General features: G+C 39.1%; 2 long non-coding RNA genes across 3 annotated transcripts in view; one reads left to right on the top strand and one right to left on the bottom strand.

Annotated features, from left to right (window-relative positions):
• The window catches only part of LOC116270016, a 209,810-nt gene that overhangs the window by 106,198 nt on the left and 81,891 nt on the right, over positions 1 to 21,721 (top strand). Inside the window, exon 3 of one of the 2 annotated variants that reach the window (XR_004177877.1) lies at positions 6,800 to 7,686. The exons of the other annotated variant lie outside the window; for it this stretch is intronic. This is a non-coding gene — a long non-coding RNA (uncharacterized LOC116270016). Of the gene's footprint in view, positions 1 to 6,799; positions 7,687 to 21,721 lie in introns of those variants that run through there. 2 annotated transcript variants of the gene reach the window in all.
• On the bottom strand, positions 13,864 to 20,510 carry LOC103878329. Its single transcript, XR_638488.4, has 3 exons — positions 19,529 to 20,510; positions 15,843 to 16,097; positions 13,864 to 14,248 (listed from the first exon to the last, which is right to left on the bottom strand). It is a non-coding gene; the product is annotated as an uncharacterized LOC103878329 (long non-coding RNA).

The following is a 21,721-nucleotide window of genomic DNA, read 5'->3' on the forward strand; positions in this document are numbered from 1 at the left end:
AGAGGTCATAGACCAAGTGTTTTCCGGCCGCTCAGACCTAAAGGACATATGCCTCCCATCCACAGACTGGACCTTGTTTGTAGATGGGAGTAGCCTGGTCACCGACAGGAAGATAAATGTTGCTGTGGTGACCCCCTCAGAGGTAACAGAGGCAAAACTTTGTCATCAGTACCTCAGCCCAGAAGGCGGAGTTAATTGCCCTCATGAGAGTCTTGCAATTGTTCCAATGTAAAAGCACCAACATATCCACTGACTTCAGGCAGGCATTCATGATAGTTCACACACTCAGAGGTCTCTGGAGGGAAAGAGGACTGCTAAGGGAATGGTGGATAACACCAAAGTTAAATATGCTAAGCAAGGTGTTAGAATTGTTAGAAGTGACAAAGAACTCATGCGAAATTAATGCAGTAATTCCAGAGTAGCAAGGGCAATGCTTTTTCAGATCACACCACCAGGAATTTAGCCAGTGCCAGCATTGAAATCCAGGCACCCTTAATTCCCCAAGTAGACTTAATGGCCTTCAAGCCCAAGAACACTTCTGAAGATGAGGAAGCCACAGAAGATAAGGGATTCAAACTAAACAAAGAAGGGTGAAGAGTAAACAGTGCAGGCCTGGTTTGGGCACCAGCGCGTCTTGCTTGCCCACTGCTAAAGTACATTCACAATAGTATGCATTTTGGGGAGAGATGCTTTGCTGGCCTTCGCATGAATTTATTTGAAAGGGAAAGAACTAAAAGCCCACTTAGAGGATGTAATTGAGCATTGCCATCTTTGCACCAGGAATGAGCCTAATAATCATAGCCAAGGGCAGCCTGGACAACAAGAAAGAGGAAGGTACCCACTAGAAAACTGGCAAATAGACTTTACACAGATGCCACCAGCCCCTGGGGGATACAAATACATCCTAGTTCTAGTGGACACTTTTTCTGGCTGGATGGAAACATACCCATGCCACACAGAATGAGCAACCAAAGTAGTTAAAGTTTTGCTAAAAAGAAAGAATAATACCACAATACAGGCTCCCTGATGTAATTCAAAGCGATAATGGGCCTTCATTCACCTCTAAGATAACTCAACAAGTAAATAAAGCATTGGGAATAAAGTGGAAACTAAACTCAGCATAGAGACCTCAATCTTCTGGACAAACGGAGAGAATGAATCACACCTTTAAAAAGTCATTGCCAAGTTGTGTCAAGAGACTCAATTGAAACGGATTCAGGTACTTAGTATTGCACTGCTCTGGGTAAGAATAACCCCCAGAAGCAGGATTAAAATAAGCCCCTACGAAATTGTCTTTGAGAGACCCTTTGCAGCTAATCTGTCTCAGGTTACTGAAGTGCCTCTGCATAGGCAGTCAGCTGTTAAGAATTATGTTGCTCACTTAGGGCAAACTCTTAACGTTTTGCATAAGTTTGCTTCCAACAGGAATGCTGTGAATTCTGTAGAAGCCTGCCACCTGGTGCAACCTGGGGATCAAGTGCTGCTAAAGGACTAGAAGGAAGCCGGTTCTGCCCAGCAACTACAGGAGAAATGGAAGGACCCTAGGATGTGCTACTGACCATGGACACGGCACTGTAATCGGCAGGCATCAAGCCCTGGGTCCATCGCATGCGAGTGAAAATAATCTTGCCAGCCAAGAGCCCTGTGGCAGAGAAGTCCCTGCCAAGAGATGGGAGGTGGAACCCCTAGAAGACCTGAAGTTTCTATTCAGGAAAAGATAAGACTTTCTCTTATAATCCTTTTCCTCGTCATGCTTCTCATTGTTTCTGCTCTCACCTCTAAGTTTTTCTTATACTGGGCACAGGATTATGTAGATAACCTGCAACAAAGCTCCTGCTGGGTCTGTGACCTATTACCCCTTTCTAACACCACGAGGTTGCCTTGGTGGGTGTTGCCCATCCAAGGGAAGGACTGGATTTACCTGCAAACTTTTCTGGGAAATCTAAGACCTTGGACTGGGTCACAAATGACAGGAGTAACCAAGGTGAATGTCTCAGAGTGGCCCATAAACAAAACTTCAGAAGACCCAGGGCACAAAAAGCCATTCTCAGTAAACAAAACAAGGGATGATGTAATAGGTTTAGCTACTTCCTTGCTGAATCTGAAGGTATATGTCCAGACTATTATAATAGAAAATGTCTGTTATAAAAATGCTTTCTTCAAATTTGGGACAGATGTATTTGGCTAACTGCATCCAATGGACATTTAAACCAAGTTTCCCCCTTATACTGGCCGCAATGAAACCACTCCCGTGATCACTGGCCTAGCGTAACTTGAGTCATGAGATGGGTTGCACATGAACAGCGACAACGTGCTATAGTGCTTCAACAAAGAGATTTGTTTGCCACCAACTGGTCCCAATGACCTGGCCTGAATTGGTATGTCCCTAACAGAACCCATTGGCTTTGTGTCACCAATTTATGGCCATGGCTGCCCTTGGACAGGTTGGGACTCTGCACTCTAGGTCTCCCATGGGCACAAGGATGCTGGGTAAAAACCATCCAAAACCCTGCTAATCTCCCACTTACGCTTAACAGATGGACCAGGTCAGTACGATCATCTGGCTGCAATCTTTTTGCCCTCAATAGGCTTAGAAACTGTCTTATGGCACATAGAGGCACTAGCTAATTTTACACAGTGAGCCTTGAATGAGAGTCTTCCAAGTATGTCCTTTATGAATGCTGAACTGTACCATATGCAGAAAGCTAGCTTGCAAAATCAGATGGCCTTAGACATTCTAACAGCAGCCCAGAGGGGAACCTGCACCCTCATCAGAACCAAATGTTGCGTGTATATATCTGACAATTCTGGGAATATTTCTCTGGTATTAAAGTATATGCACCAGCAGATTCAGGCAACCTCCAGTCCCAGGTTATCACTTAATGACTGGATCACATCATGGTTTAGTGGAGGACCATCCTGGTGACCATCCTTGTAGGCATGGGCATAATGTTATGTTGCAGAATGTATTGCTGTTGCATATTGTTCCAAAACATTCATAGAGCTCATACTATTATGTTTCAGAAGACACTGCCTCTAAGACCCTGCAACAGAGCATACTACTGGGAACAAATCCACCACTTCCACTCCAATGCTGCCTTCAGTGTCCCATAACAACGACCTCCTCTCAGCAGGAAGTAACCAGAAAGACTAAGACACCCAATCTCCCTACAATTCTCATAATAAACAAATATACAAGCATATGGAAATCATGCTCAAATTGACAGTGGGGCTTGTGGCAGACTAGATCTCACTAACAGCTGAACAGCAGGCCTCCATGACAACTGTTTTAGCACTGACTGGGTGGTTAAGCTTTGCCTAGGCCTTTCCTGGGTCTTGAAGCATGACAAGATAATGAAGGAATTCTTAACAGGACCCATTTAGGATTAAACAAGTTTTAATGGGTGTCTAAAGAAATTCCCCAGACTTCCATGAACAAGTTTTATTGGAGGTCTAAAGGAACTTCCCAAACCTCCATGATTTAGCAGAAGACAAGATACCCATTTAAAGTAAGTAAATGGGCACCTGTACCCATTTAAATTAAGTAAATTTACTGAGTCTCCAGAGGAAGACCTTCAAGACTCAGACTTGAGTTATAGATTGGACGAAGTTAATCACTTATGTCTGGAGATGAATGCACACTTACACACAGACAGACATACGGCTTAGAAGGTATATAAGCTCTGAAAAACTTTGTAATTTTGAGTTGGTCTGGTGATATTTTCCTGGCCTTCTCCCTGTATCTGGTTATGGAAATAAACTCTCTTCTTCCCCAGTTCATCTGCGTCTTATTATTGGTCCTCAACATTAAGCATCCTGACTCTCAATTTGGTCTGGGCACAATGATTCCTCTGAAACCTTTAAGGAAGAATCCTTCCTTGCCTCTTTCTAGCTTCTGGTGGCGGCCACCAATCCTTAGTGTTCCTTGGCTTGTGGCAGCATTAACTCCAATTAAAGGCCCACTCTCCTCTAGTGTGACATCATTTTTACTTAACTAATTACACTTGTAACAAATTCGTTTCCAAAAAAGGTCACATTCTAAGAAACCAGGGGTTCAGGTTTTCATGTATATTTTTGGCAGAGGGTCACAATTTAATTTATAACAACAGTGTAATACATGTTAGAAAAAATATGAATACTCAGACATCAAGATTGAAAATAAGTTGCACTGTATTTCTGCAGAAAAACAGGGGGAGGGAGAATGCAGGATCTTTCCCCTCTATCTGAACTTCAAATGTTAGCATGCCTCAGAACTCAGCTCTTAGTCCTCATTTCATTCCTATCTATGCTCTTTCCCCAGGTAATCTCATTCTTAAATACTGTCTCCATGCGGTTGATGACTCCTGGTCTGACATCTTTCTGTTCCATATGTCTAATTGTGTATTCAACTTCATTTTCCACTTGGATATCTAATAAGTATCTTACACTAAAATTTTCAAAATAGTGATTTATTCTATCATTCTCAAAATAAAACAAACAGAAAAACAATAACAACAGCAAACACATGCACCTTGCACCTCTCCTGTATTTTTCTTTATTTAATGGGCTCACTATTTCATCATTTTGTCCAACCACAAAACTTGTTATCATTGCTTCCTGTCTTTCCCTTCTACTTATATTAAATTCATTCGAAAGACCTCATGACACCAGATGAAATTAAAATCCCTAAGCTTACTAATTCTCACCATTTCCATAGATCCACATTCTTGTTTGGTTTCTTAAAATATATTCCAAAATTTTCTACTTGTTTCTACCTTTTATGTATACCTTATTTATATTTATTTTATACATATATTTATTATTTATATATACTTTATATATACTTGTTTGTACCCAAGTGTAGACTCTACACTTAGCCAATGATATATGTTTAAAACACCGCTCAAATAATATAATCCTATTTGCTATTTTTCTCTGACTTCACATTCAAATTAGGATAAACCCAAGCATCTTGCATTCTACAAGGTGTTATGTGATCTTGCAGCAAGTTACTTCTCCAACCTCATTTCCAGCTACTCTCACCCCAGTTCACTATACTCACTGCACACTGGCCTTGTGCTTCTTACTTTCCCAGGAAACTTGTACATGCTGTTCCCTCTATTCTGCAGATCATTTCTTGATTTGTTCCTCGTCATCATTCAAATTGCACCTCAAATGTACTCTTGAAAGTCTTACTCAACTGGTATGACTAAATTAGAATCCTCAAATCCTTTAACAATGCTAATTATTTTTTATCCATTTCACTGTTTTACTTGTCTCTAAAATATTTAACATTGTATGAAAATGTCTGAAGTGGATAAGGAATTACCTTATTTTTGTTCCTTTTCTCTAGAATCTGAGTGCTGTGAGGACAATGATTTGGTTCGTTAATAATTATATTTCCAGTCATTATCCCTTGCCACTGGCTCTATTGTTTGAGGAAATTGATTTTCTGGTTTCAAGATTATTTCACCTTAAGTACGTTATAAGAAAAACAAAATTCCGGGCGCGGTGGCTCACGCCTGTAATCCCAGCACTTTGGGAGGTCCCAGCACAAGGTCAGGAGATCGAGACCACGGTGAAACCCCGTCTCTACTAAAAATACAAAAAATTAGCCGGGCGCGGTGGCAGGTGCCTGTAGTCCCAGCTACTCAGGAGGCTGAGGCAGGGGAATGGCTGATCCCGGGAGGCGGAGCTTGCAGTGAGCCGGGATCACGCCACTGCACTCCAGCCTGGGGGACAGAGCCAGACTCCATCTCGAAAAAAAAAAAAAAAAAAAAGAAAATTATTTCTTCAACTAGATACTACAAGTATATTATTAATATAATTTATCTTCTATTCTGAAAGAGTTTTTATATTAGTTTTATGTGTCAAATTTTGTTTGTGCTAAAAGTTTTTCTCCTGTCTCTGAATAGAAAACATTTAGAAATTGCATTCGTGCTAGTTTTGAATCTGACTTCGCTCTTTTCTGAATGTGTCACCTTGAGCAAGTCATTAAACCTGTTTGCGTCTTAGTTTTCTCATGTGTAAAATGGGGGCAAAAGTAGTATTTACTTCTACAGATTACTTTTAAGGTTAAATGAGTGAACATCTGTGGAGCTTTTTGCTATAAGTACTAGGTGAAGTTGGCTGCTTATTACTTTTTAGTATGAAAATCATTAATTTATATGACATTTTAAAAATAAAATTCAAAGAACCTTTTCTATGAATTCAGATTTAATTGGGATTTCTCACGTTCTCATATCTTCTCTTTTAAATAAACTCAGTGTAAAAAAAGTTTTCTGTGAACTAGATAGGTGTCACTTTATGTGACAAAATAAACAACACTAACAGAAGTGATATTCACCAAAAAAAGCAAAGCATGAGTCATCCATTTCAAGAGATAGAAAATTAGGATACATTATCAGTGCTTTATAAAAATAGTAATAGCTAAGAAGAAAAGAAAATGAAGTTTTCTGAGAAAATTCTTTAATGCCTTACAACCCATGAACTTTCTGATCAGTAATTCTATTGGTAAGGAAAGAGCTTTTGTCTCTCCTTGTGGTTGGATTTTTTTTTTTTTTTTTTTTGCCAATTAGCAACTAGGCTAGCATACAGTTTGAATTTTAGGTTGACCATATACTTCCCCCTCCCTCATATACACACAGTTTGACTTTGGAACTAATTGAACATTTGATATGTATATAAGTTTTGTTATTAAAAGTTGTGGAATGGAGAATGTTGAATGACAGGAGGTAAACCCTGGTTAGGAAAGAGCTCCTGAGGGAAAGTCTCACCTGCATAGTAAGAGACTTAATGAAGGTCTTGTTTCATACTATAGGGGCAAAAGAGAGAGACAGCAAGGAGAGGAAGTGCAAGAAAGTGAGAGGAATAATAAGTAAAGAGATACTAGAGGAAGAGTGAAGAGAAATGTGAAACACGGTTTTGAATACATCAACTCCACCTTATTGTAATATGTGGTCAACAACTTAAAGACTGATTTATATTTCTCAGTGTAAATAATTTAAATGTTTCACTCATTCTCCAGTGAGATTTTAGAGCAAAAATAAAAAATGCTATTGTTATTCTAATAAAATCTACTTAAGGGCACATGAGGAAGTGAAATAAACTTCCCTCTCAATATATATCATCAAATGTGTTACAGACAAATTTTGAGAATTGTCTTGTTTCAATTAAGAAGAAAAAGATGAAGAAAAACAAACACACAAAATTTCCGGCTACACCTGTCATAATAATGATGCATAATATGCCAAATGTCTTCTAAAATTACCAGTTGTCTAATGAACTACAGCAAAAGTAAACTTAAATGGATGAACTAAATTATAAATTGCAATGTATCTCTGCTTTGCCCTTTAAACAAAATAACTGTCCAAGTTACAAAACTGTTTAAACTGTTTATTTATAATTAGGAAGAAAATTCTTACAACACATATTTATTTGTCTACATTGTATATTTCATAGATAAATATGGCCATACCATACAAATTATATTGCTTAAAGTCTCACACTTTATGAAGTTTATCCTTTTAAGATGCTTGTCTCACAGAATTCAGTAAAATAAAGATATTTCAATATTCTGATTTAAATATTAGGTAATTAGGTCTTAGTGAGTTTATATAACTTAAAATCAGATAAAAAAATTTTAAGTTCTAGAACATAATCACAATTTTGTTTGGTTTTTCCCCATTAACCAGAGTCTCTGTGTGTGTGTATGTGAGTGAGAGAGAGAGAGAGAGACAGAGACAGAGAGAGAGAGAGAGAGAACCTGTTTTCATGTGTATAAAAGAGAGAGAAATAAATAATAAATTTTGGCTAACCTAAGAAGAGGTGAGAATGATGATTATGGGCCCAATGATGACAAGAAGTAGAGTATGACTGAAATATTATGTAAATCTAAGTGGATGCACCCAGGCTGGATGAGCTATCTATTCTCAGAGAAGAAACTTATAATGTGCTACCCATCCTAACAAAATGGAGAAACAAATATCTTCTGTGCAAAGCAACGTCAGTCAGAAAATATGCAGAAGACAAGGAGAATAACTTCTATCTCTGGAGTATGATGTACATAGATTAAGAATATAGTATGTATTGATATACAGATAGATAAGAACCATTCCTGGATTAGTGAGGAAGTGTTATCTTACAGAGAATGTAAAGGCACACGCCAGGTAACAAGGTTAGTACCTACTCCAAGATATGTGTCCAGGTCATATTGGATTGCCCAGCCCATCAGAACTTCCAACTTAATAGTAACTTATAAAGATGTACCTTTTTTTTTTTTTTGAGATGGAGTCTCGCTCTGTCACCCAGGCTGGAGTGCAGTGGCTGGATCTCAGCTCACTGCAAGCTCCGCCTCCCAGGTTCACGCCATTCTCCTGCCTCAGCCTCCGGAGTAGCTGGGACTACAGGCGCCCGCCACCTCGCCCAGCTAGTTTTTTGTATTTTTTTAGTAGAGACGGGGTTTCACCATGTTAGCCAGGATGGTCTCGATCTCCTGACCTCGTGATCCTCCCGTCTCGGCCTCCCAAAGTGCTGGGATTACAGGCTTGAGCCACTGCGCCCGGCCAAAGATGTATCTTTTAATAAATTTACGTTGACCTTCTATATTCATTGTTATCATCACTGATTATATAACAGTATGTAATAGAACACAGATGGTTCCTGCTCTTATAGAGTCCATATGCTTACTAAAAATGAAACCCAAACCAAAAAACACTAAACTGAAATTTATGCTGATTGTATTAGTCTGTCTCATACTGCTATGAAGAACTTCTTGAAACTGGGTAATTTAAGAAGAAAAGAGTTTTAATTGGCTCACATTTCCACAAGCTTAACAGGAAGCATGTAGGAGACCTCAGGAAACTTAGAATCATTGTGGAAGGTGAATGGGAAGCAAACATCTTCTTCACATGGTGGCAGGAGAGAAAGACAGAGCAAAGGGGAAAGCTTCACACACTTTTAAGCCATAAGAATTCATGAGAATTTACTATCATGACAACAGCATGAGGGGAATCCACCCCCATGATCCAATCACCTCTGATCAGGTTCCTACCCCAAAATTGGAGACTACAATTCAACATGCGATTTGGGTGGAACAAGAGACCCAAACCATATCATTTTGCCCCTGGCCCCTCTGAAATTTTGTGTCCTTTTCACATTTTAAACCCAGTTATAACTTCCCAACAGTACCTCAAAGTCTTACCTCCTACCAGTACTAATCCAAAAGTCCAAGTCTAAAGTCTAACCTGAGGCAGGACAAGACCCTTCTGACTATTAGCCTGTAAAATCAAAAACAAATTAGTTACTTCCAAGATACATTGGTGGTACAGGCATTGGGTAAATGCTCCAGTTTCAAAAGAGAGAAATTGGCCAAAACAAATAAGCTATAGGCTTCATGCAAGTCCAAAATCCAGCAGGGCAGTCATTAAACCTTAAAGCTACAGAATAATCTCCTTTGACTCCATGTCTCACATCCAGGCCACACTCATGCAAGGGATAATCTCTCAAAGCCTTGGGCCGCTCTGTGACTTTTCAGGGTACAGCATCTGTAGCTGCTTTCATGGGCTTCCATTGAGTGCCTGTGGCTTTTCCAGGTGGATAGTGCAAGCTGTTGGTGTATCTACCATTCTAGGGTCTGGAGGATGGTGGCCCTTTTCTTACAGCTTCACTAAGCATTGCCCCAGTGGGGACTATGTGTAGGGCTCCTAACCTCACATTTTCTCTCTGCACTACCCTAGCAGAGGTTCTCCATGAGTGCTCCACCCCGGCAGGAGACTTCTGCCTGAACATACAGGTATTTCCATACATCCTCTGAAATCTAGTCGGAGGTTCCCAAACCTCAACTCTTACCTTCTGTGCACCCACAGACTCAACACCACATGGAAGCTGCCAAAGCTTATGGCTTGCCCCCTCTGAAGCAACAGCTTGAGCTGTACCTTGGCCCCTTTCAGCCGTGGCTAGAGCTGGAGCAGCTGGAACACAGGGTGCCATGTCCTGTGGCTGCACAGAGCATCAGAGCCCTAACCTTGGCCCATGAAACCATTTTTTCTCCCTAGGCCTCTAGGCCTATGATGGGAGGTGCTGAGGTGCTGACATAAGGGTCTCTGAAATGTCCTGGAGGCTTTTTCCCCATTGTTTTTGCTATTAACATTCAGCTCCTCTTTACTCATGCAAATTTCTGCAACCAGCTTGAGTCCCTTCCTAGAAAATGGGATTTACTTTTCTAGTGCATGGTCACAATGCAAATGTTTAAAACTTTTATGCCATACTTCCCTTTTAAATACAAGTTCCAGTTTCAGATTATTTGTTCGTGTATATGAGTATACACTTTTAGAAACAGCCAGGTCACCTCTTGAATACTTTATTGCTTAGAAATTTCTTCCACCAGATATCCTAAATCATTTCTCTCAAGTTCAAAGTTCCACAGATTTCTAGGCTGGGGCAAAATGCCACCAGTCTGCTTGTTAAAAGCAAAGCAAGAGTGACCTTTATTTTAGTTCCCAATAAGTTCCCCATCTCCATCTGAGACTTCTTCAGCCTGGACTTCGTTGATCTTGTCATTATCAGCATTTTGGTCACAACCATTCAACAAGTCTCCAGGAAGTTTTTAAACTTTCTCCCCTCTTCCTGTCTTTTTCTCAGCATTCCAACTGTTCCAACCTCTGCCCATTACCCAGTTCCAAAGTTGCTTCCATGTTTTCAGGTATCTTTATAGCATACGCCATTCCTGGTACCAATTTTCTGTGTAGTTTGTTCTCATACTGTTATAAAAAACTAGCTGAGACTTGGTAATTTATGAAGAAAAGATGCTTAATTGGCTCACGGTTCTGCAGGCTTAATAGGAGGCATAACTAGGAGTCCCAAGGAAACTTACAATCATGGCATAGGGCAAAGGGGTGTAAAGCACTTTCTTTACATGGTGGCAGGACAGACAAAGTGAGAGAGTGAAAGGGAAGGGCCATACACTTTTAAACTATCAGATTTTGTGAGAACTCACTCACGATCACAAGAACTACATGGGAGAAACCTGCCCTCATGATCAATTCACCTCTCCCACTAGGTCCTTCCTCCAACACTGGGGATTATGATTCAACATGAGACTTGGGTAGGAACAATGAGCCAACACGCACCACTTATATAAATGCAATTTTTTGAACTAAGGTTTCTAGGAACAAAGAAATTAAAAACTAATATCTTAATCTACATACTATCACTGGTTTTTTTGTTGTAAATAATTTTATTCAGTTAACTGCTATGGTTAGGATGCTTTTGGTTTCAAGATAAAGAAGAATAAAAGCTTAAACAGTAAGACTTTTTAATTGTCTTACTTAATGAGATGCCTGGATGTAGACAATTTCAGGATTTGTTCAGCTATCTTTTACATGAGAATAGATACTTATTTTATTCTGCAGTCCTTACCACATTGGCTTTTTCTACTCACACTCAGTATAGTATGTTTTCAGATGACTCTCTTGCATATCCTCCCACAAGCACACTTCAAGAGAGAAAATGTGAAACATAAATATGACTGGTACCTTCATGTGCTACACTCCTTTAATATAGGAGCAAAATTGCTTGCAGAATCCTCTGGCTGACTTACTCTGATGTATCTGTGAATGGAATGGAGGCAGGTAGCTACCCCTTAATTCAGAGTAACTGAAAAACTAGCATCTTGCATTGAATCCTTTATGGTTAGAAGTAGGCAAAAACCAAGACAGTTGAAAATATCTGTTTGGATGACAATTGTATTAATCATTATTGCAGTTCATCAATACTCTGGTACTCTTCCTTCCTGGACTTTATCCCCTGCAAGTTAGGTAACATGACTTACTTTATCAAATAAAATATTAGCCTAGTGGTGTGTGGGTGTGACCTATAAACTGAAACAATAAGAATTGCTAGGAAATCCCTTATGTCCTTTTCCATCGGCTATAGATATTCAGTGTTCCAACTGCATTTGAGATTGAGAGGAAATTGAGATATTAAGGTTGCTTCTTACTGTATCATAATCCAGCATACCTTGACTGATTCAGAAATTTCTCTAACAGCAATGATACTAGTGGCCTGGGGGAGGTTCCCAAATTGAAGTGGAACCTCGACCCCAGCTAGTATTCAGGGTCTTGACACCATCTCAAGAAGTAATTTAAGGATAGTCATAAAATAAAGTCTATATATTTATTGCAAAGTGAAAAGTATACACCTGAGAAAGGATATTGCAGACATACTCAAAAGAGAGTTGCACCCTAGGTGGTTTGAGGTTGGATTGTTACCTTTATGGGTTTCTTTAACCAAGGCATGAAATATTCATGAAAATTCCTCGAGAAAGTAGAGATTTCTCAGAACTGTAGTGTTATTCACTTTTACACCAAATATGGTGTTTTTGGAGCAGTCATAGTGCTGTTGGGTGTGTGATTTAGTATGCTAATGAGTATCTAATTAGGTCCTAGGTGAAACCCAAGTCAAATTCAGTACCATGTTGGGTCTAGTCAATCTTAGCCAGCTTGGTTCACACCCTGTTTTGGAAGGTCTTATCAGCCCATAGCCTCTGCAGCTATTTCAACAGCTTCCTTTTGTTTATTCATGTGAAATTGCTGCCTGAAATTTTCTATTCTCTTGTGACCAGTCTGTATTATTCCTGTCTTAGCAAGAAGAAAAAAATAAAAATACGTGGTTTTGCTTAAATGGCAGGCAGTGGGTAGTAAGGCAACTGTTAGAGGGTGGACAGATGGAGACCCATTTCATGTAGTGGCCAAATTCTGGTAAAACAGTAACTCAGAAGGCAGATCATATAATAATGGACATGAAGGCTCAGAGGAACAAGTCGGGAAAACAAGTGTTAGCAGTTGTGTGTGGGTTTTTGTTGGCTGGTTTTGGTAAGGTATTTTAAGAAGGCAACAAGTTCAGAAAAGAAATGATAGTCTTGCAAACACAGATAAGAGGGCATTGAATTCAGAAATTCAGGGCCTTGAATGTTAGAAAAGCTGTATACATTTCAGAACCAAATGATGGAAGATAGAAGTGAGAAGCCTTTGAGCAACAAAGGCTAATTTAAAATCAGCCACGTGGCATGTGTAAAATTAAACATATAGGTGTCCCATCATGGTTATCAATATATGAATGGATTGAGGGTGTCAAAGACATATCCAGACTTAATAAAGACAGACTTTACTCAAATAGACTTGTAGTAGAGAAAACTTTTATTTCAGAAATCTGCATAAGTTATACAAGGAAACAGAAAAAGACTTTTCTTTCATTGGAAAAGGTCACCAGGGTCAGCAGAAACATTTAAGGGGAAATTGGGCAAGAAAGTATGGATGAGCAGACAGCATAAGCAGAGTGATCTGACAGGAAGCACACCTCCCAGTGGTCAGCTGACTCTCAGGATACACTACTAAGAGGGGCATGTTCTGCATTTTAATGCTTGCTCAAGCTTGCGGGCAATCCCAGATTCAAAGGCCTGTGGGAAAGAGATAAGCCTTTCCAAATTTTAGTCAAGACATGGCCAAGGGTAAGAAATGAGCAATTGTGAACATAGGTCAGTCCCTCCCTGCTCACCTGCACCCCCGCCTCCCCATTGTTTAAGACAAACTACCTTTGTCTTTAAACACTACTAGGGACGGAATAGGAATCATGAACTGAGATTGGTCAAAGTAGTTTTTAGGGGTTGAGCGAGCCTTCACATTCTTGTTGGCATTAAAGGACTAGCTGTATCATCTGCCAACTTGTAGTTCGACTGTTGTTGAAGGGTCTTAGAGATCAGGTTTTTAATGAGAGCTATGGCTAGGAATATTGTAGAAAAATAACTATTAAACATGAAATAGAGGAATAATGCCAAGGTTTGCGGTTCAGATGGTGGCAGTTAAGGAGATTCTAGGACATTGAAAATATCCTTAAATAGTGGGTAGTTTAATGAATTTCCAAGTTTGTGGTCTCGATATTTTTAGTTTTAGCATGTATATTAGAGAGGTTTCAGGGAACATATGCACAACAATTGAGAAGCCAGAATCATGCCCAAATCTAGATCATTGTAGGCAGCCATTCACTGGAGTTTCTGGAATACTTTGGCAATGATGTTGGTGGCTTTGGTAAGACTTTCTGCAGTCTTGGTTATTTCAGGAGCGAACAACTGAATATGTACAAATTCCAGCAAACTTCCTGACCAGTCCACAGCAATTGTAGGCAGAAAGTTTGCTTATATGTGATCTGCTGCAGTAGTCTTTTAACTTTACTCTCAATCTCTTATCCTCTTGTTCCAAGGCTTCTTAAGAACCTGGAGAAAAAAATAAATAAATAAATAAAGGTCATAGCCTCCTTCTAGGATTGGGATTCTGTACCTAACCTTGCAGCTATAACATGGTTTACAGATATTTTTGATTGCCCAGTGCCTAGGAAACTTAGATGTAGTAGATTAGTTAAAGTGAGAAAAGAAAGCAATTTAGTTAAAAGTCTGATAATGGCTAGTAAGATTAGCCAGATAACAGGATCTAGTGCAATTATCAAGCAGACATCAGTAAGCACCATTACCTTAATACAATGTGTCTCATTAGGGACTGAACAGGATTCACAGGTGTGATTGTACCATGGATTTGCACCTTAGAGCTCACATGAGCTGTTTTGATAAGGATGTTATTCTGTCCAAATGGGAAATTTTCAGATAGAGGAAAGTCATGTTTGTTGTTCACAAGACAGTCCCAATCATACCAGGCACAATTATGCTTAGGATCACCAGGATCATCTTTAAGATTCATATAACAAGGCAATGTACTCTTATCACCCATAATAATACTGTAGTATTTGTACTGATGGAAAATTAAGGGCAATTGCAAATACTTAAGCCCACGAAAAGGCCTTTGGTGATGTGGTGGAAGCATAGATTGCCCTATTGAAAACTATCGATATTGAAGAAGACTCCTTTTGAAGTCTAAAGGAAAAAGCTAAAGGGCTCCAAAGTGATAATATAAAAAATAGAGGATTATCTTGCTAGGACTTCTGTGACAAAATGCTGCATAATGAGTGCCTTAACCAACAGAAATTTATTTTCTCACAGGTCTAGAGGCTAGAAGTCTGAGATCAGAATGTTGGCAGAGTTGGTTTCTTCTCAGGACCATGAAAGAAATACCTGTTCCAGGCTTCTCTCCTAGGTTTATAGATGCTGTCTTCTCCTTGCGTCTCTACATAGTCTTTCCTCTGCACATATTCCTGTCCAACTTTCCTCTCTTATAAAGATACCAGTCACAGTGTATTCGGGTCCATTTCACAACTTTATTTTCACTTAATTACTTCTGTAAAAATTCTATAATATCTTCATGTACAATCATACTCTAAAATGCTGAGAGTTAGAACGTCAGCATGTGAATTTTTGGAACAGAGTAAAATTCAGCCCATAACAAATGCCCATTAGCCTAATAGTGGTATAGGAATTTGGAATAAACTAGAGGCTTCCAAAGGAAAAAAGAGTATATAATCAGCAATTAAAAGTAAGGTTTTGAGATTGTGCTACACATGGAGTAAAAGAATACCCATAGATTCTGGGGTTCTTATAGAGTACTGAGATGGAATAATTATTAAAGAAGCTTTTGTGAAGAGGAGACAGAAATACTACAAGGACTCATTATGAAAGTCTGCAGTTACAATGAGGAAAGTTATATGGACAGCAAAGGTGACAATGGAGGAACATAGGAGAAAGAAAATGGTAAAAATATATGTATAGGAAGGAAAATCTCACAGTGTTTTGTTCCAATGTTGTTGGTAGAGCTACGTTGGTAAAGCTGTCATCTGCTTGGTAGGAAGTTTTTGGGAAAGCTGTCTAATTTGCTGTGTAGACATTGTATTCTAGAGGTCTGAAAAAACAGAGCATGGATTACCTTAAGATCTCCAATTGAGTTGAACTTCCATTCAGAGTAGCTTTTACATCCTTTTAGTTGAGAGCCATAAACTCAAGGTTGGAATTCCTGGAGTTTGCAAGAAGACTGTTTCAGATAGGAGTAAAACTTCCTCATCAATGTTGGCAGAAGACATGATTTAGTCTCTTTCTCCCATGTTGAATGATCTTGTAAAGGCCAGTGACTAAATTTCAGGTGAGAGAGCCAAGTGGCCATCTGGGTGTCTCCAAAGTACATCTGGGAAGGTAAAGCATCCAACTTGTTTCCAATTGTTCTTTCATGTTAGGGGGCTTTAAATGGGAGAGATTCTAAGCTCTTTTGTTAGGGGCTCAGTTGGTAAGTGTAGTCAGTTTAAGATTTTTTCTGGTTGTGTTGAAATTGGAATAGCCGGGCGCGGTGGCTCAAGCCTGTAGTCCCAGCACTTTGGGAGGCCGAGACGGGCGGATCACGAGGTCAGGAGATCGAGACCATCCTGGCTAACACGGTGAAACCCCGTCTCTACTAAAAAAAAAATACAAAAAACTAGCCGGGCGAGGTGGTGGGCGCCTGTAGTCCCAGCTACTCGGGAGGCTGAGGCAGGAGAATGGCGGGAACCCGGGAGGCAGAGCTTGCAGTGAGCTGAGATCCGGCCACAGCACTCCAGCCTGGGCGACAGAGCGAGACTCCGTCTCAAAAAAAAAAAAAAAAAAAAAAAAAAATTGGAATAGATTTGTAAGCTGCCACCAGGTAAACATATTGTCAGGCAGTGATTTTTTTTTTTTTTTTTTTTTTTGCTTTGGGGTTTTATCATCCATATGAGCTTCTACTTTAAGTATGTCTAACTCCTCTGACCATCACAAAGCTACTAAGGGGACAGACACTTGTGTCCATTTTTAGTTGGTGTCCTCAAAGTTGTTATAAATCCTCTCATTTTCCATACAATACTAAAATCATGTAGTATCCAAAAAGCATGTTTACTCTCTGTGTAGATATTAACTCTTTTCTCTTTGGCCAAAAATCAAGCTGTTAAGAGAGCTAAAAGTTTAGTGATCTGAGGTGCCTTGTGCCAGGTAGAAGTTTATGTTCTATGGAGTTTTAAAAATCGTAATGACATAACTTGCCTGGATTTTTTTTTCTGAGGGGCAGAGATATAAACCATCAGCACAGAAGACAAAGTATGGATTTTTAAGGGGGATCTCTGAGTGGTCAATATTGCTGAGGATTGAGGCTTGCATTTCATAATGCAATCATGTAATTTCTCTTCAACTGGAAGAGGGAAGATAGTGGCAGGATTGAGATTTTGAGAGCAGTCGATGGTAATATAAGAAGAGAATAGAAGAATTTCGTAAGAGGTGAAACTAAAAAATGCTGGGTATTTTCCATTAGGATAAGGGCCGGAGCTGCATAAAATAAATAGATGTTCAAGATACAATCCAAACAAGGTCAGCTGTGGTTTGAACTAATTTTACAGTTGCTGCAACTGCTTTCAAGCAAGAAGGGAAACCTTGAGTTACACTATCTAGGATGGGGTTAAAGTATCCATTGGCCTCTGATTTTCATTATGTTTTTGAGATGTCTAAGGCATGTCCTTCTCTTTCATAAACACATAGGGAGAAAAGCAAAAGGAAGTTACGAAGGTTTAAAGTGGGCATGGAGGAAAGAAAGGTCTTTAGAGATTCAAATTATTTTAAAGAAGGTGAGTCCCCCTGAGGTTGGGAGTTTGAGACCAGCCTGACCAATATGGAGAAACCCCTTCTCTACTAAAAATCCAAAATTAGCAGGGCATGATGGTGCATGCCTGTAGTCCCAGCTACTTGGGAGGCTGAGGCAGGAGAATCACTTGAACCTGGGAGGCAGAGGTTGTGGTGAGCCGAGATGCCAAGATCGTGCCATTGCACTCCAGCCTGGGCAACAAGAATGAAACTCTTCCTCCCCCGACAAAAAAAAAAAAAAAAAAAAAAAGGTGAGTCCCATTGTAGAGATTCAGATACAAGCTCTTCAGGCACACCATATAAAAGGGATGCTATAGCAGAAAAGCTAAGAATTTATTCTACAAAAACTAAGCAGCCCCCCCAAAGTCCCTAAACTATCCCTTGGTTTTGGGGCAAGGTATAGTTATGAAATGTCTTGATAAGATATGGGGATAAACATTTTTCCCTGAGGATAAATAATCATTGCTTAAATTGTACACTTGAGGGCACAGAAACAGAACTTTTGAGACTTTATGTCTCTTCCTAGCCAAGACTTTTAATAAGTACTGGGTATCTTGCAAATAATTATTGAGTGCCTTAGAACAAAGATGAAAAGTATCTACATATTATATTGAGTACTAAAGTGCAAGGGAAGATCGAATTCTTTAAATTTGCAGTTAATGTCTGGGAAAATTAATCGAGGGCTTCTATAAGTCCTGAGGCATAAATAACTAAGCATATTCTTGATTTTCTCATGTAAAAGAAAATAGGGAAATAGGCTAAAGGGGCTGTGAGAAGCAGAGCACAATGACAACAGCAAAATGAGTGGTGTTGGAAGGTATGGAAATAAGGATAGCAATAGTGTATTTGAGACCAAAGAGAATCTTGATTTACTTTCTCTTTATGACTTGCAAATCTTGGACCAACTAGTGATATTTTCTGCTTTTTTTTTTAACAGGAAATTGGTGCATTGAGGGACTACGGGGTGGAAATCATAAGTGCTTTGTCAGCTTGGATAGTAGGTTTTGAGACCTTCAATTGCCTCGGGTTGTAGAGGATACCAGGGCAGTTTACGAAGGGTGCATACTAGGGTCTCTCCTCACCTTTAAGGTACCCTACAGTTGTGCCCTACATCTGGCAAACCCATAGCAAAATTGAGCCAGGAAGGAATGTGATGAGGAATTTTGAATGTGGGGATTTTTAAGGGCTTGGGGAGCAGTGAACTGGGCAAGAAAACTGGGGTGATCTATCAGAGATATCAGCGGTTAAAGGCAAATTGAAGAAAAGTTCAGGACTTCAGGGTTAGTTCCTTAGGTGAACATAAAATATTAACATTCCAATGAGAGAGTAGATCTCTGATTAACAGATTAACAGGGGTTATAGAATTTAATAAAATGCTGTGTTTGGCATTATAGGATCCAGAAGACACAGAAGGGAACTTGGAAAGGAGAAAATCTTATAGTAAGTTGTCTAACTTAATCTTGCAGATAGTTTGTGCACTCTACTGTTTAGAGAAAATTTTGAACTGTTGGATTCAAGGGCTTGTAAGAGATGAACATATTTGGGGAGATCTCAAGAAATTTAGAGAGGCGATTATAGTTTCAAATTATACTTTGTGAAAATACCATTTTTGAAGAAATTAGACTGAAAGAGTGCCCAGTGGCAGAGCATATAATCAGCAGGGGCAGAGGAGACAGAACGCCATGGAAGTGAGAATTACCCATGAGATTAGGCTGGTATACAGATAACCAAAGAGATCTCACAAAAAGCCAGAAAAAAACTAAGCACATAGCAGAAAAAAAGCTAAGAAGAGTCCTGCTCAACAAGAGTCAGGGATTAAATCTCCACTTGGAAGGAACCAAGAAGACCTCTACCTAGGAAAGGTCTTGCTCAACAGAAATGAACTGGGAAGAGCCTCATTTAACAGTATAAAAATAACTTCTTATCCCGCTACAAAAGACAAATATCTGGAATACTGAATTAAGGTTTGCTACTCACCACCATAGATCCGGATTTGTCCAGCTAGGAAGGATGCACAGGGTCAGAGAAGCCAGCATCAAAACCTCAGTGCAGATGGTATAGTCCAAGGGGCAATCAGCAATCAACCTGACTCAGCACCAGACTCTGCCAAAGACAAACTAATTCAGACTTAGGTGAGAAAGACTTTATTCAAAATAATTATTGTAATATTGAGAGTGCTCCAGTCTCAGAAATCTGCTAGTATCTCAAAATCAAACAGAACATGTCTTTCCTCTTATAGGAAAAAGTAACCAGGGAGAGCAAAAATTTTTAAGAGGAAATTGGACAAGCAATGGAGAGTGAGTAGAAGGCATGACAGAGGAGTCTGATAGGCCAATTCTCTTGATAGCTGTTAAAGAGAGTAAATTCTGCATTTTAGTCCTTAGTCAGGACTGAGTACAGGACAAATACAGGGGCCTATGGGGAGAAGAGAAGCCTAACCAAAGTTTAATACAAGGCAAAGGGGGAAAAATGTGCAATTTTGAACTCTTGGTCGGGGTCTTAGAGTAAAGGGAACTAAAGATATGGTGGCTGTAATTCCTTTAAATTATAAAAGAAAGCTCAGGGAAAGGGGACAAAGGGAATAACTGTCCCACTTGAATAGAATTGGCTCAAACAGCTATAATTAAATCAAGAAAAGAGAAATGGGAGGAGGGATGGGAGAGTAAGAAAAGATAGCAGTCTGGAAGGAAATTGTAGTTAGTGATTGTTAATTCATATATTTTGTCCATCACGATTTACCTATCAAAATTTCCATTTAGTATTTAAAACTCTGTGCATATTTTATCTCATCTGGAAACCATTCCTTAAATTTAAGGATTAGCTTTTTTTCTTTCCATAGAACATTTATAACTGTGAATAATTCTGTCACAGCATTTAAAATAATATATTATATTTACTGGATTCCTTTGAATGAGAAATCTTTATTTTCTCAACTTTAATCACCAATTACATTGACATTCAATATATGCCAGTTTTTATTATTATTATTATATTTATTTATTTATTTATTTTTTTGAGATGGAGTCTTGCTCTGTCGCCCAGGCTGGAGTGCAGTAACACAATCTCGGCTCACTGCAAGTTCCGCCTCTTGGGTTCACGCTATTCTCCTACCTCAGTCTCCTGAGTAGCTGGGACTACAGGCACCCGCCACTGCGCCTGGCTAAATTTTTTGTACTTCTTTAGTAGAGACGGTGTTTCACCGTGTTAGCCAGGATGGTCTTGATCTCCTGACCTCGTGATCCACCTGCCTGGGCCTCCCAAAGTGCTGGGGTTACAGGCATGAGCCACCTTGCCCGGCCCAGTTTTTGTTAGTTTTTATTGACATCCTTATATTATCTTTACAAAGCCCTTAGGAAATCATATTGTTATTGAAAATATCCGTACAGGGGAACACTATAGGAAAACGTTTTTATATACAGTATCAGGTAAGAAATATACTTTTAGCTCGTGATTTTAATAAGGAAGATTTCTATCTGGGTATTATATTTTAAATATTAAAAATCTACTAAGGCAATTATTCTATACTTTTTGCTATTACCAAACCAAATGTAAGAGAGTAGCCAGAGAACTATTTTTGGCACTAAAAAATCAAACTTTTTCTTTTGCAGAAATAATACGTTCTTGGCTCTAGTCTAGCCTGATGGCCTTTGTGAATGCTTGGTTACTTGCAGATGGATGCACAAAGAGAGCACATAAGTAGGCTGGTTTTAGCAGTTCAACTGTGGCCATTACTTATCTAAGGTTTTCTTCCTTTAGTTTCAAGGATTCTGGATCCTGTGCTTGTGAACCTACCAATGAGCACAAGGCTGAGCACAAAAGATAACACCAATGAATAGGTTTGGAATTGCAGAAATGATTGCAACTTTACTACTTATACCTAAGAGTTAAATCTGTTCCCAAATATCTGTACTTTACATGGGGCATAAATTACTATGGATGAGGTTTTGTAAATTCAAGCCTAGTAGCCCATCAAGAACTTATAGATTTTTCCTTTTATCCTTATATTATGCCTATATGACAGAGCTATAAATGATTATTAATAAATATTATTAATTTTAGATAAAATAAAATACTTTATTTTATTCCATCTTGAATAATTGTAGCATATGGGACTATATTATTAGATGCTATTTTCCTTTTTGCCCATCACTGTAAGTTTTGCTTCTGTGG

This window comes from Papio anubis, chromosome 13 (assembly GCF_008728515.1).
Source record: "Papio anubis isolate 15944 chromosome 13, Panubis1.0, whole genome shotgun sequence".
NCBI lineage: Eukaryota > Metazoa > Chordata > Mammalia > Primates > Cercopithecidae > Papio > Papio anubis.